This window comes from Podarcis bocagei, assembly GCF_964188305.1.
Source record: "Podarcis bocagei genome assembly, chromosome: 2".
In the NCBI taxonomy this organism is placed as follows: Eukaryota; Metazoa; Chordata; class Lepidosauria; order Squamata; family Lacertidae; genus Podarcis; species Podarcis bocagei.
The window spans coordinates 80,025,124-80,042,316 of NC_138126.1; positions in this window are offsets into that span (position 1 = coordinate 80,025,124).

Here is a 17,193-nt window from a genome sequence, read left to right on the forward strand (position 1 = left end):
AGTTCATCCCGACTCTCACCATTACGAAATGAGTGGTGTTCAAAATGTTACAATCAGCAAGTGTACAATCTATATACACGAATCATAGGCTGTACACTTACATAGTTATTCACATGCAATGCTTCACGGGTATACAGTCAGCATACCCGAGCTGAGCGGTAAGAAATCAACAAGTGCACATTCTTTCACACAAAAGTGTATACATGTGTAGAGACAGCTTTTGCCTGTGTTCAGTGTAATGTGTGAACAAGCCTACTGTAACCAGGGGTGTGATGAGAGAGGGGGAGAGAAACAGAGTGAATATGGCTTTGCCTTCATTTGCTGCTAAAGATTTTAATATTGCTTGCTACTGCCTCCCTGACTCTGTCATCCATTCACTGAAGTTCCACCATAGGGTCACTTCAATATATATATATATATTAAAATTTGTATCTTGCCCCGACTAGGTGACTGAGGCCACTAACAAAAACAATATGTAAATGCAGTGTAAAGGCCAAAGATCAGCCATCAATAAAGCCATCCTCCAAACAAGTTGAAGCATGAGCAAATAAAAACAAGAGCAGATTAAAAACAGCAGTCAGCTGAGGAAAACCAGCAGGAAAAGGAAAGGAAAATGAAAAGACACCACGTATCTAAACAAGAAAGATTTTCACCTGCCCATGGAAAGATGAGAAAAGTTATTTAAGCAGTACCTCAGTGCCTGAGCTGCGGCAAAAGCAGTGTGTGAGAACACAACACCTCCATTCCCTCTTTCTACCTCATTCCCTCTTTCTACCCCTCAGGCATGAGGAAATGGCCCAGGGAGAAGGGGGGGGGTGATAGAGGGGTAGGGAAAGGCTGTTGCCCATCAATTGGGGCAGTGGCACCTATCACAGCAACACCCCCTTTAAAAATAAAAACAAGTGATATCATTTCTATTAGGAGAGAGAAAGGAAGCGAAAGTTTATGGTAGACCTATGCAGCCACAACATGGTCTTTTGGCTCAATGAGACATAGGGCAAACTAGGCTTAAATTGGATTTAGGTATTCTGAAAGGTAGGAAGCTGGTGTTTACTAGCCTTGGCTGTCTTCAGAGATGTCTAGTAGCTGGACTGTTAACTTATTTTTATTTGTACGTATTTATTAAAGTTGTTAAGACACTTGATCTTGCCCAGTTTGCAACCCAAAGCAACTTACAAACAAACAAACAAAAAGCCCCACATAGATACATTAAAATTAAGGGGGGCAGAATTAAAACATCCCTCAGATAGTTAAAGGTCAAAGGCCTGGTTATAGAGGAAAGTTTTTTCCTGCTGCCTAAATATATATAATGATGATCTCAGGCGAGCCTTCCTGGGGATAGCATTCCACAAACTGTTCATATCATTTGCTCAAAATGGCTGCCCAAAAAAGCTTGGGGAGGGAAGGGTGGTCTGGGCCTGAACAAAAGTGAATAGTTGGCTTGAGTGGTGTCATGTAGCTGCCTTCATAACACTGCCTCATTGCTGCTGCTTACCTGGATGGGCTTACCTGGATGGGCAGAGCAGTGGTGAGGTTGGGGCTACATAGGTGCCCTGGGGGAGCCAATCCAGCTCTTTGCCTGTGCAGCCCTGACCTAGCTGCTCCCCTTCCCTACCCCCCACACCACCCAGATAAGCCACAGTGACAGCACTGCTAGGTGGGCAGCTCCAATGTATTGGACTCCTGAATAAGAGTAGCTACTGTACAGCCCTAAGCCTAAGCTTGTCCCTTCATATGTCTGGGGGGGAAGGGGAAGTTAGAGTTAAGAACCTTGGGGAACAGACAGAGGTGGGCAAAAGGAAGATGCCCACTGTGCAGTTTCAGTCCCCAAGTTTGGAATGCTTGCGTCATCATGCCATTTCTGACAACAGCTCTGCTCCTAATTAATATAGCAACCATTATGCTGAAACCAGCAGGCATGAGGGCATTGCTGCAAAGGCTATTTACTTTGTAAAGAGCCTTTTCTCATTATTTGCTGTTGAACAAGACACAAAGGGCAAGACAACTCCTTTGAAGAATGGTTGCTATGCATCTCCAGCTAATATATATTGAGTTGAACTGCTTGCATACCTTATTTGTTAAATTGGAATTCTTTTAGCATTACAAAGCAGGTTTTTATTACAGTTCAATATAAACAAATTGAATTCCATTCCTACAGTTTTAATGGGAGCTAACATTTTAGGTAGGTTTGGGCTTTTCATCATTTGAATGAGGCATTCTGACTTTACTGTACCTTAAGTAGATTTGAAGAGTCCACTTTTTAAGCTATTTGGATATAAGAGTTTGTTTCTCTTCAGTAACTTGGGATTGGGGGCCGGGGCAGTGGTGGTGTGAATTAGAAAACCATTTTGCAGCAGATTGCATATAAATTCAGGAAAAAGAATTTTCACTTTGAGACCATAGAACAAATATACATCATAAACAGGCTGGGCTGCAAAATTATTGATTTCAATTAAGCAGTTCAAGTGGAATGAGCAGTAATGTGCAGATAGCTGTACCAATGAGGACAGCAGAGCTATGTGTGGATATTAATTCTAATATTAAAGGATATTTCACCAATTAGTGACCCAGTTAAACCTATTAAAGCAGGCTGGATTTGGAAAAACCTGAAACAAACTTGAAATAAATGAAGGTGCTGCCAAGATTGTTACATTAATTTCAGGTACTTCCTATTCCCCTCCCAATACTAACTCTAAAGGAAATCCAAAATAAAATCAGCACCTCAATTATTCAGAGTAAATGACCCAGGAATGCCATAAAATTAGTCAAATGCAGGAGGATATGGAATTCTAGTACATATTATGATGCATTTCAGCTTCATAAGCTATGTCATATGATTCTCACAGCTGAAACACCATGGGTAAATATAGCTGGGAAAAGCTATGGGACAGATCTCCAGTGGGCACTTCCATTTCACCTGTGCACTCTCTCCCTCCTCAACCAAATCAAAAACCCATTAACCAAATGCAGTTTCCCAACCTAGAAGAATATGGCAAAGACTCACATCACTTCCATATCACCAGATTTAATTGTGACGTTTTAAAAAGGGAAATACTATGCTGGTAATAAAAGGGGTATTTCAGGCTCAGGTATTTTCATCAGAATTGTTCATTGATCACCGCTGAACAACTAAGGCACTTGGAACTAAACTAGTTACAACAACAACATCACTGAACCCTATCTGAAGGGCAGTAGCTTATTAAAACAGGCAACTCACCCACTTACGGGCCTTGAGAATCTTGGCCACACAATATGTGTCTCTGAAAAGGGTCCAGTGCTGATGGCAAAATTGTTAAAAATTACAGCGGGTTCTATGAGTGGCTTAAAAAGAACATGTGAAACTGACACGAGGCAGCCAGTGGATGAATATGACTGAGGGACAGTTTGGTTAACTAAACCCACACAATCAGTTTCTACGTATATAAAAGAAAATACTTTGAAAATGTGGTACTGATGGTACAACACCTCAGTGTAGTTAGCATACTTTACAACTGGGGTTCCCACAACTGACTGGTACAGCAGCGGGCATTGGGGCATCTTATACCACCTATGGTGGACCTGTCCAAAGGTTGTAACCTTCTGGTGGAAAGTGCAGTAGGACATGTCCCCAATTATGAAATAACCTATTGACTTTACACCTAAGTGAACACTGCTCTCCTTGTCTGAGGGTCCAAAGACAGACATGAAGTCTGCTGAGATGCTCACTACTCTTATCACAGTGGCAAGATTCAAATGGAGATGTCTGGAACAATTAAACATAGCATTGTGGTACAGGAACATCTGGAACATAGAAACTGCTGGGGGAAATGATTCATGAGGTGAAATTAATGAGAGGCATAGACAGACCAAGTGATTTTTATGCAACATGGCAAACCTTTATTTCATATAGACGGACATGCAGTACCCAATCCCCATCTTCAGCAGCTTTGAAAATGTGGAATTCATAAAAATAAATTATCCGGAAATATCCCTGTTGTTATCCATGCCTGGAAAATAAATGCCAACCCTGACATCTTTACTATTCTTTCCATAGAATACCTGGGAAAGAAAGTAAGACATTTCACTGGTTACTTTTATAAGGAAGTTTGGATGAAGTAGGACAATTTTATGCCATTGTGTTACACCCAAGAACTATGGACACCTGATATTTCTTTGTTACTTATATATAAAACCTATATTGATGTTTTGTGCTTTATTTTATTCTGCATATAAATATATAAAACCTTCATTTTAAAAACTTTATTGAAAGCTAGTTGAGAAATTGATTGAACATACATTTTGGTATAGCCAACTCTTGAGGGTTAAAAAAGCAACCCATTGGTTTTTAAATGATCATTTTATCTGGTGTTTTTTCTGCTTATTTGCTCTTTTAAAATGGCACCATTTTTAAAAAATGCTCTGGTTAGTCCCTTTGTTCATCCCACTGGTGGGATAGAATGGCAGGAGATAAATATAATAAACAGCCTCAAGGACTTTCGATCTCATTACTCTGTTTTCATTTACTGCTCCTGTAAATTGCAGGCTTGTTTCTGGAGTCAGAAGCCTGACTTAAAACTACAAGGAAACAGAACACCTGTATTATAAAAAGGCCCAGAACTGAACCTTTGCTTTGGCAAAAGCTGGACCATGTGTGAAGGTGGTTTAGTTTGCTAGGAGTTAAATTACAGAGACTAGGACGGCTTATGCAACCAGCAACCCAGGAAGCATATATTAATCATAATAAGCCTCTGCCTTTATAGTGCAAATTCTGGGTGTTCATGCTGTGAACTCTGCAATTCTCTCTGTATGTTTTTCCCTTGTCAGCCCTTTGCATTGTTGATAAAATAATCCGCAATAATCTATGCAACTTTCCTATTTCCATTTCCACACTCTTAATTCTGTTATGTAAGAGCTCTTTGATAACTTCTGTATATCTGATATTTTTGGAAAGAAGTTGTGAAGTAGAAATATTGATTGGCCTTTCTCAGAAAAGAGTAGGAGAAAGCAGAGAGCAATGCGTCTTGAGGGACTGGAGTTCTGCTCTGCTAATTTCTTAGTACCTCATCTTCCTAGTCACCTGACTGCAGCTCTGACAACCAAGATGCTTTGTTAAGCAAGCTCAGGATTACTGTAACCAAATTCAGGACCTACCAGTGCTGTGGAAGAGCCAGGTGCAAAAGATTGTGACCTTGATTCAAACCAAACAATGTCAATATTCCTGTTTAAAGAAAAGCTGTGCTAGTTTATATATTTCATGGTTCTTATCACTCATCAGTTGCCTACACCAAAAGACTCTAGAGGACTTACAATTAATAAGTAAGAAGATTCAATATACAGGTCTATAAAACCATCATAACCAATGTTCAAAGCCCTTCAAATAGCAACAAAATTCTAACACAGCCAAAAAACCCCATCAGATTAGCAACCATACTAACATTAAAACACTCGGAGGTATCTAACTACTTGTTTTGTCAGTGCAAATACTTTTTGCGTGGACAGGCGGAGTCCCCAGATCCCAAGCGGTCCCCCCCCCCCGTCATGTGTAATAACGACTCAAGACAACGTGCTATGGGATTAAATTGGCCACAACTTCATTAAATTTCAAATGTGGGTAGACCTTGGCTCAGGCATTGGGCGTTCTCCCTCCCCAGTCCCCAGCCGGGGACCTAGGGAGCTTCAGGGTTATCCAGTGTGTGGGGGGGGGGATGGGCCAGCTCTGGAGAACATATGTTCAAGCAGAGATAGCCGCCCCCGTTATGCCGCCGCCGCAGGGGAGAGCAATGACGACCTTTCGGCGTACGGTCAAAGCCTCCCTTCAGAAACCCCTTTAATGGGGAACCCTGGTATCACCGCCGCAAAGAGGAAGATGGACTAAAGGATTCCGCCCAAGGCCTGATACCGCCAAAGTTGTGACGTTTTGCTACAGGAAAGGCGAAACCTGCCAATGCAGGGAAATTCCTTTCAGGCCCTTTAACAGCGACCTTAACGTAGCAGCGCCCGCATACCTGTGAAGAAAAGTTAACCTGCAAAATAAGACATTAACTGAGGGAGGGTAGGGTGGGAGAAGCTCTGGAGCCAAGTGAGGATTCCCAGGTAAGATCCTCCCTCTATTTTGTGGGCATGTAATCCCTCCCCTACTTGGCCTGGTCTCCTTGGCAACGCTTCCCCCAGGTGGGATTGGACAACTGACTGAGGTAGGCGGAGACCTCCAGGTATCCCACCTGAGGGAAGGCAAAGCCAAGCCTATGCTGATGGAGCCGCTCCAGATCTAGGGGCTGCATGCGCCCACGCAAAGGGCGCCCCCCGTTTTAAGCAGGGAGTGGTCATTCCTGGCAAAAACTTCCCTCATGGGAGGAGAGGAAAGTTTCATTGTGCAAGTTGAAATCCTTGCACTGAGAGAACATGTTAGTTGGACGCTGCCTACTGGCTGCTAAAAAGGTTAAAAATTAATTAAAATTGTTAAATTAAAATAATTGAAGAATGAGATTTTTAAAAATGATTATAAAAGGGGGGATATATAGTTATAAAAGGGGAAACCAGAGAAATTGGTAAAATATTAGTAGAATTGGAGGATCAACAAGATCAACTAAAAGGGGTGGGGGAAAAGGAGATAACAGAGCAGATAGGTAGTCAAAGCTGGGGGGAAATATGGGAGAAACACACTTTGAAAATGTTGTCTATAAGGATAAAATAAAATTACTGTAAGTTAGTATGGAGGTGGTATCTAACACCAGCAAGATTAAATCAAATAAACAAGAAGTATTTGGTGTTCTGTAGGAGGGGATGCAAGGAAACAGGGACTCATGTTCACATGTGGTGGGGGTGTAAATACGCACAATTTTATTTTATTTTTGGCAAAAGGTATTTGTAGAATTTGTACTTTTAAAACAGAAAGGGGTCAAACCATCGCAAGAGGTTGTTGAAATTTTGGGAGGTCAGATAGTTACAATGGAGTGGTCTCAGGGATGAGGTGTACATATTTATTTATACTCTTAATTTGTAAATAAAATTTTAAAAAGACATTATAAAAAAGCTTTTATATGTGCTACAATACTTTATACAGCAGCCAAGAAGAAGGATGGCTGCTTTGAGAAAACGTAAAAGACAAGTCAAAAGGGTAAAATAAACCAAATTATTTTGGGTTAAGAAATGGATAACAGGATGATAATCTTGCTAGAAATTGGATAATGTTTATTCTGTACTGTTCTGCAACTGCAAACACAGTGTTTCAATGCAAGCTCTTTGTTTCGTTTTTCTACTCTACAGATGGCATATTAGCAACTGTAATAATATATTCTTATTTGTAACAAAAAAAGAAATTAAAGATAAAAAGTTCAATAATCTTCACTGAGGCAAAGATCAAAGGAAAATTTGCTTGGAACATCAATTTAGGAGTCTTGAAAAAAGAGCCACATTAGCATCAACAATGGGATTAATTAGACTCCACTGGAAGCCTTTCAAATAGCAAACATCCAGCTAGTTTACTGCTAATTACAGTTTATTCTAAAGGAAAAAAGAGGGGGCCCAAGAAAGAAATAAGCCAAATTGACACTGCCGCTTACACAGGCACACACCCCTTTTGCCAAAGTTGCATTGTCTTTTGTGTGTATCCTTATGTGGACAAGAAAAGGGAGGTGGTAACCCAGGCTGAAAAAACAGGTCATGTAAACCAAAGATAAGAGATGAGACTTTCCCCTGCATCCATGTCATGCATTGTGGAAAGCCAAGATAGCAGCTGGACAAATATTTCACAGCAGGTCCAGCTTATGAAGGATTGATAAAGAATTCAGTACCCTCCAAAGGGCTGTAAGTGCCAGGATCTTCCTTTTCCTTTCATGCTGGATTGGAACAGAGGCCGCTGCAGGGTGGGAGGGAGTGGAGCTCAGCAGAGAAGCCACTTCCCTCCCTCTCTCAACCAAGACAGAGGCAGCTTCAAATGAATCCTTATGTAGGATTTGCTGTGTGAGTTTCCCCCCCTTCATGCCATTTTCTGACACTGTACAGGAGCAAAATGAGCTTTACCATTCCCCTACCACCACCACCACCACCATTCTGTGCTATTATATCTTCTTAATCTGTTGAGAAAAACAGTGCATGTGGATTTTTGACTTTAAAAAAATACCACTGGGAAAGGGACAAAAGAAAACATCCCGGGCATTTCATTCATGTAAGTGACAGGATAAAGACTCTGCACCCTGAGGTTAAACATAATCATTGTGACCCCAAACTCTGATGTAAATGCATAGCACTGTGTAAAGCAGAGAGGGTTGCAATTTAAAGCACACACACATACACATACACATACACACACACACGGTTTAGTCTGTTAGACACTTTGGAGTAAATATATGTAGAATTTTGGTGCATTTTATTTTATTTTATTTTATTTTATTTTATTTTATTTTATGGGTTTCCTAGCCCACCTTTTAGAATACGTATGCTCACAAAGCTGGTTATAACAAATCAAGACAAAACTAAAGTTCCAAAATTTAAAACTGCAGTCAAATAAAATAACAACATAAAAGTAGCAGCAGCAGCATAAAAAAAAACCTGTTGGTGACTACAACAACCATTTACGCAGGGCTTCATAAACTGACTCAGTGCCTCAAACTTCACTTCCCAGAACGAAACCCAAAGACTTTCATATTTTCAAAGCTTTCCTCTTGGACACCAAATTCTTTGGAGGATCAGGAGAGCCCTGAGAAGCATCCTCCAAATAAGTGCCCACCATCCCCAAATCTTGCTACCTAGAAGTAACTGACAGCTGCCTAACAAGGCAGTGGACCTCTGGAAGCAGCACTCAGAGGGTGATGCTTTAGTCTTGACTCTCTAGTCCAGACTATAAAACCCTGGCAGTTGCTCCAGGCCACTGCTAAGGCAATGTGTTCTTTTGGTCCGAGACGCAGGAGGGCTTTCTGTGGTCCTGACCCAGCACCTCTGCCCCTGTCTGGGGTCGTGACCTTGCCATGGCACTGAATTGGCCGGGCTTGGTTTTCTTCATCTTCCTTGTGCTATTGCTTCATCTCCAAGATCACAATGGATCAAGACAATTAGCAGCTGAAAAAGTACTTATTTATCTTTCCCTACCACCCTTCAAAAGATGACTTTGAACTCTCTGGGGGGAGAAAGCTCACTTTGCTGACTGTCTCAAAGTGAGCAGCAATGGGGAAAGGTCAGCCATCCTGGGGAGGTTAATCCAAATCTTTTAGGATTTGCTCTCCTACTTTCTATCCAACAATCTGCTGACCTACCTAACCCTCCATGAGCCACTTCAAACCTGGAATGAACAGTTAAAAGATGCCACATTGCAATGCAACTAGGTGGCATTGTTTGCATGCAACTTTTTGCGTTTTCACACTCGTAAGACTATGAGGAGAAAAGAAGACCACCATTTTATGTGGGTGAATGTTTCAATTCATTGTTTTAGCTCTTGGTGATACCGTTTGTTTGTTTGTTTGTTTGTTTGTTTGTTTGTTTGTTTGTTTGTTTGTTTTTCTATTCCCTCCTCCTCTTTCCCCTTGCTCACCTACCTACCTAATCCATGGATTATCTGGGCAGAATTCAGTACCAATTTTAAATAACCTGCTCTGATCATTTGAATGCTCTTGAGTTGAATAATACATGATACAAAATCTGCAATGTGACTCAGGAAACAATGTTTCCAGTGCCGGAGGGGTTTGTTTAGAGTATTCAAATGTTAAATTAGTAGTAGGCATGACCTGCCATCAGAGGTTATGCATGGAAATGGGAGCATATTTTAAAATTTTGTGATAGAGATTTAGAAAGATCCTGGTCATAGTCACCAAACTATGAGTCACAAGTGATCATGATTTGAATTCTGTCACCTTTGCATTGAGAAAAAGCTGTGAGTCTATGGAAATCTATCTCAATCTTCCTGCTTTTGTTCATTTCGCTGAGCACGTCTGAGGTCTTGGAAAATAAAATCCAATATAATAAAAGGTGACATTTTGTTTGGTGATGGATTTGGGGTTTAGTCAACCTTCTTACAGACTATGTAAATCATGTGGAAATGCACCATATAAAAAGGGCGCAAACTGAATACAACTCAATATTCTCTTGCCAACAATTAATTCTTTATATCAAAAATTTCCACACTGCTGGAATTAATCAAGCTAACTGCTTAACATACTTGAGTGCACATATTTGGTATAATTATGTTCAAGGTTTCTACTCACTCATTTGTGAGTGAGATTTCCCTCCCTGCTCCCCCAACCTTCCTTTAATGAAATAGCTTGCATAGGTGAGTAGATTAATTCAGTTCTGACATTTATGACATTTTCTCTTCCTGAAAAAATGTTGCCATTTTTCAGCCTGCTTGACCCAATAAGTATATTGTAAGATTGAAAACATTGACATTTCCATAGTTCTTAATGCTTCTTAGGCTGTGTACAGAATATTTCTGGGCAGTAGTGGGAGCCATGTTGTCTTTGTCCATGGAGTTTTCTTGGCAGGGATACTGGAGTGGCTTGCCAGTTCCTGCTCCAGGTGGATCACATTTGGTCAAAACTCTCCACTATGACCTGTCCATCTTGGGTGCCCTGCACGGCATAGTTCATAGCTTCTCTGAGTTATTCAAGCCCCTTCGCCACGGCAAGGCAGTGATCCATGAAGGGGAGCCATCCAGTAGTGATGTATGGAAGTGAGAGCTGGACCATAAAGAAGGCTGCTTGCCGAAGAATTGATGCTTTTGAATTATGGTGCTGGAGGAGACTCTTGAGAGTCCCATGGACTGCAAGAAGATCAAACCTATCCATTCTTAAGGAAATCAGCCCTGAGTGCTCACTGGAAGGACAGATCGTGAAGCTGAGGCTCCAATACTTTGGCCACCTCATAAGAAGAGAAGACTCCCTGGAAAAGACCCTGATGTTGGGAAAGATGGCGGGCACAAGGAGAAGGGGACGACAGAGGACAAGATGGTTGGCCAGTGTTCTCAAAGCTACCAGCATGAGTTTGACCAAACTGTGGGAGGCAGTGAAAGACAGGAGTGCCTGGTGTGCTCTGGTCCATGGGGTCACGAAGAGTCGGACACGACTAAACGACTAAACAACAACGGTGGAAGCCATTTCCCTTACTGCAGCCACGGGTCACCTAATGTTGGACCCTTGATCAGGGCTGTCTTTACCCAGGGGTGCAAGGGGTGTGGGACACCCTGGTGCTGAATTCTAGGGGGGGGGTGCCAGGCACCCGCCTCTAAAGCCACCAAAGCTCTTAACTATCTACATGTTATGAAATAAGAAATAAGCTAGAAAACAAAATACATATAAACCTAGGTATTACTGAAATGTATACCTACTGTTTCACTAAAGGACTTTCAACTTTGTGCGCTTATTTACCAAAGAGGACGAGATGGTTGGCCAGTGTTCTCAAAGCTACCAGCATGAGTTTGACCAATGGGCCAGTGGGGTCATCAAGGCAGGACTCTAAGGCAGAAGTCCAGCAGAATGAGCAACAGGGCCCCCAAATGCAGCAGCACTGGCTTATCACATTGTGAAGAAAGTGAGGTAAGACCATTAACTGTTAAGACCATTAACCTTTAAGGCAAAAACTATCTAACTGCACCATGTATCAGTAGGATGGGAAAGAGCCAAACAGATGGGTCAGAGCCAGTAAAGTCTGTGCCCTCCACTTTCCAAATTCCTATTTCAGCACTAGATTTCCTGGGCATTTTAACCAGACCTCAAACGGAGATGAGTGTGGGAATTTTCTCTTTGATATTCTCAAATCCTGAGTATCCATGTGCCAAATGACCTGTCAAAATCAAGGCTCCAGGTGTTAGAAAAAAGGATCACTGTGCACTATGCAGCTTATTTTCATATCTGGTGACAATTTCATTCCTTACACTTCCAAATTACATTTAGTCAAAAGGCTAGGTAACCAGTGGCTGACTGGATGTTGGCAGACTACAACTCCCATAATCTTGGCCACTGTTTGGCAGTTGTAGTCTAACAACATTTAAGGGACACACCTCTGTTCATCACCACTACCCAACCTACAGTGCAGATCGCCCTGAATTATACCTTCTTTTCCCATATTGCTTTCACCCGCTCTTTGAATCACAGCAGGTATTCAAGAACTTCCTGACAGTAAGAGCTGTTCAACGGTGGAATTTGCTGCCAAGGAGTGTGGTGGAGTCTCCTTCTTTGGAGGTCTTTAAGCAGAGGCTTGACAACCATATGTCAGGAGTGCTCTGATGGTGTTTCCTGCTTGGCAGGGGGTTGGACTCAATGGCCCTTGTGGTCTCTTCCAACTCTATGATTCTAGGTCATGGCTAGCAAGTCTCTCTCTTTATGTTCCCAAGCCTTCTCCAACATCTTCTTTCCTGTTTATTAATCAAATTTAAACCTAAAGCAATAAGCAGATCTCTTAACCATGCGGAACTGTCCCGCCAGCCTTCCTTTTGATCATAATGACCCTAGTTAGTTCTGCTACATTTATAATTCCACCCACTGAGCTCACCCCACCCAGCCAATGCTTTGAAATATGGCCTACTGGAGATTCAGGCATAATACCCCTGTTTTGAATCCTTTCCAAATCCATTAAAAATATTTGTTTCATAGTTACGGCTTGTGTTGTCTCCCAGGGGAGCTGATTTAAAAGAAAATTGCATGTAAGTGTTGGATGAAAAGAACTTCATTAGCCATTTTTTCCTCCACCAGCACTTCTTTAAATTGCTTACTAGGGACAGCAGACGATTAGACATGTGTTTGAACTGAAACGTAATAAGTATCTGACATTCCCAGTAAATGAGGCGATTAGTATTTTGATATGCAAATGCATGCATTGTACAAACTAATTGGAAAAGGGGGAGATGGTCATCATTTGAGGCACTGAGCAAGTCCTGCAAAATGCATCACCCACACTAGCCTCAAGAAAACTATGCCCCCCCCCAAAAAAAAGAGCAGGCCTTTGGGTGAGACCTGCCATCATTTGCTCTAAGACAGAACTTGGATGAGCCTAGGCATGTCACTTTGGAAACAAAAAGAACCTCCCCAAAACAAGGTTGTTGTTTAGTCGTTTAGTCGTGTCCAACTCTTTGTGACCCCATGGACCATGCGTGCGCCAGGCACTCCTGTCTTCCACTGCCGCCCGCAGTTTGGTCAAACTCATGCTGGTAGCTTCACGAACACCATCCAACCATCTCGTCCTCTGTCGTCCCCTTCTCCTTGTGCCCTCCATTTTTCCCAACATCAGGGTCTTTTCCAGGGAGTCTTCTCTTCTCATGAGGTGGCCAAAGTATTGGAACCTCAGCTTCACGATCTGCAAGGTAGTGGTTTTTAAACACTGACACACTTCCTTAGGTGTGCAGATGTATGCTCATTTGTAAATTAAAATAGTAAAGAGTATTTTTAAAAAATATATATGAATAAACAAAGGAAGAATGATTCAAGCTGAGAATGTTTGGTGCTCACCTGCAGAATGTTGAGGGGGTGGGAGCAAACTGATGGGGAGGAGGGAATCGGCATGTTTAAACCCCTAACAATTTATAGTGAGTATCTTGGGAAGTTTGCTCTGCATGCAAAAGGTCCCCGGTTCAATTTCCTGCATCTCCAGCTAAGACTGGGAGAGAACCTTGCTTGAAATCCCAGAGAGAGCTGCTGTCAATCAGTGCAGACAATACTGAACTAGATGGCCCCATGGTCTGATTTGGTACAGTGGTACCTCAGGTTAAGAACTTAATTTGTTCTGGAGGTCCCTTCTTAACCTGAAACTGTTCTTAACCTGAGGTACCACTTTAGCTATTGGGGCCTCCTGCTGCTGCCACACTGCCGCCACGTGATTTCTGTTCTCATCCTGAGGTAAAGTTCTTAATCTGAGGTACTACTTCCGGGTTAGCAGAGTCTGTAACCTGAAGCACTTGTAACCCGAAGCGTTTGTAACCTGAGGTACCACTGTATAACACAACTTCCTATGCTCGCTGCCTTACAGAAGATCCTAGGTTTAAATACATGACATAATGATTCTGATTTGGTTTCTGAGCACTGCTTCGTTAGGAAATAGGCAATGAGTATGAATGCCTATGGAACATGACCAGGTAGCAGCCTCCCATGCCCTCCTTTGTGCCCCTCCATCATGCTGATGCCAGTGCCTGGAACTCTTTGTCAATCAAGCACATTCCCTGCCTGCATTCAGATCTTGTCTCAAAGACCACCCCAAAGACACCACACACAGCCTCATATTAGCTACACTTCTTTTTGTCAATTGCTGCCCCACTTAGCTCACCCTTCCTACGTCATTATGAGTCTCCTCCCTTCCCTTCTCCATTTCTCCACCTGTGCAGAACCTCGTAGTAAGTGCCTGCTAAACAGGTAGCTGCTGATGAAATAAGAGAACTCAGAAGCTCAGCTTTCTTTTAGTTAATGTGATATAAATTAAGGCAGGTATTTATTCGGGATTTTACTCTAATCCCTTTTTAATATGGATTTCGGGCACTTACCTCTGCTATCCCCCAGATACAAGAGAAAGGTCTAAGTGACAAATTTAGTTGATTAGCTGCAGTCTTTCTACTGAAAGCCATCAGTAACTCTATAAATGTTTCAGAGGAGCAGAATGGCAAGAGAAAGATAGTTGACACATTCTGGATAGACTGGCTTCTCTGAGTTCCAGAGGGGTAGTTGTGCTAAGACCATTAAAGGTAAAGGTAAAGGGACCCCTGACCATTAGGTCCAGTCGTGGCCAACTCTGGGGTTGCGGCACTCATCTCGCTTTATTGGCTGAGGGAACCAGCGTACAGCTTCCGGGTCATGTGGCTAGCATGACTAAGCCACTTCTGGTGAACCAGAGCAGTGCACAGAAACACCGTTTTACCTTTCAAACTCCCAGGTTGGCAGGAGCAGGGACTGAGCAACGGGAGCTCCCCCCCCCCCCCGTAGCAGGGATTTGAACTGCCGACCTTCTGATCGGCAAGTCCTAGGCTCTGTGATTTAACCCACAGCGCCATCCGCGTCCATTACAGCACATTAATTCATTATGACATCCTCTTATGTGAACCACAGTCCAAATGGATGAAGTGTGATGCCTATTGGGATGTCCATTGGCTCTGGGTGTAACACAAAGAACAAAGCAGGTCATGATCTCATGTCCTTGAGTCAGATCATGTTATTAGCAAGGAGTCTCAAGGTAGATCAGGGGCTCCCTTAGCTTCTGAGTCATTCTGTGGCCTTGATTGATCCAAACGGTTGAATGAATGACCTCCCTTCCTCCCCTCCCCCTTTCCTAGAAATAGAACCAAGCTGCCAAGGGTGATGCTCAGAATCCAAGGAAGGAGGGGTGGAAAGGTGGCAAAAAAACAACAACATTTTGACAAACAGCTCTGGCTTTTAATCATGGCGGATTATTTTTTGAGGCCACTCCAATCACTGTGATTTAGGGGAGGGATATGGAAATAAATATTCATGTGGGTCATGATTCTCAGTTTTATTACAGTTCAATATAAACAAATTGAATTCCATTCCTACAGTTTTAATGGGAGCTAACATTTTAGGTAGGTTTGGGCTTTTCATCATTTGAATGAGGCATTCTGACTTTACTGTACCTTAAGTAGATTTGAAGAGTCCACTTTTTAAGCTATTTGGATATAAGAGTTTGTTTCTCTTCAGTAACTTGGGATTGGGGGCCGGGGCAGTGGTGGTGTGAATTAGAAAACCATTTTGCAGCAGATTGCATATAAATTCAGGAAAAAGAATTTTCACTTTGAGACCATAGAACAAATATACATCATAAACAGGCTGGGCTGCAAAATTATTGATTTCAATTAAGCAGTTCAAGTGGAATGAGCAGTAATGTGCAGATAGCTGTACCAATGAGGACAGCAGAGCTATGTGTGGATATTAATTCTAATATTAAAGGATATTTCACCAATTAGTGACCCAGTTAAACCTATTAAAGCAGGCTGGATTTGGAAAAACCTGAAACAAACTTGAAATAAATGAAGGTGCTGCCAAGATTGTTACATTAATTTCAGGTACTTCCTATTCCCCTCCCAATACTAACTCTAAAGGAAATCCAAAATAAAATCAGCACCTCAATTATTCAGAGTAAATGACCCAGGAATGCCATAAAATTAGTCAAATGCAGGAGGATATGGAATTCTAGTACATATTATGATGCATTTCAGCTTCATAAGCTATGTCATATGATTCTCACAGCTGAAACACCATGGGTAAATATAGCTGGGAAAAGCTATGGGACAGATCTCCAGTGGGCACTTCCATTTCACCTGTGCACTCTCTCCCTCCTCAACCAAATCAAAAACCCATTAACCAAATGCAGTTTCCCAACCTAGAAGAATATGGCAAAGACTCACATCACTTCCATATCACCAGATTTAATTGTGACGTTTTAAAAAGGGAAATACTATGCTGGTAATAAAAGGGGTATTTCAGGCTCAGGTATTTTCATCAGAATTGTTCATTGATCACCGCTGAACAACTAAGGCACTTGGAACTAAACTAGTTACAACAACAACATCACTGAACCCTATCTGAAGGGCAGTAGCTTATTAAAACAGGCAACTCACCCACTTACGGGCCTTGAGAATCTTGGCCACACAATATGTGTCTCTGAAAAGGGTCCAGTGCTGATGGCAAAATTGTTAAAAATTACAGCGGGTTCTATGAGTGGCTTAAAAAGAACATGTGAAACTGACACGAGGCAGCCAGTGGATGAATATGACTGAGGGACAGTTTGGTTAACTAAACCCACACAATCAGTTTCTACGTATATAAAAGAAAATACTTTGAAAATGTGGTACTGATGGTACAACACCTCAGTGTAGTTAGCATACTTTACAACTGGGGTTCCCACAACTGACTGGTACAGCAGCGGGCATTGGGGCATCTTATACCACCTATGGTGGACCTGTCCAAAGGTTGTAACCTTCTGGTGGAAAGTGCAGTAGGACATGTCCCCAATTATGAAATAACCTATTGACTTTACACCTAAGTGAACACTGCTCTCCTTGTCTGAGGGTCCAAAGACAGACATGAAGTCTGCTGAGATGCTCACTACTCTTATCACAGTGGCAAGATTCAAATGGAGATGTCTGGAACAATTAAACATAGCATTGTGGTACAGGAACATCTGGAACATAGAAACTGCTGGGGGAAATGATTCATGAGGTGAAATTAATGAGAGGCATAGACAGACCAAGTGATTTTTATGCAACATGGCAAACCTTTATTTCATATAGACGGA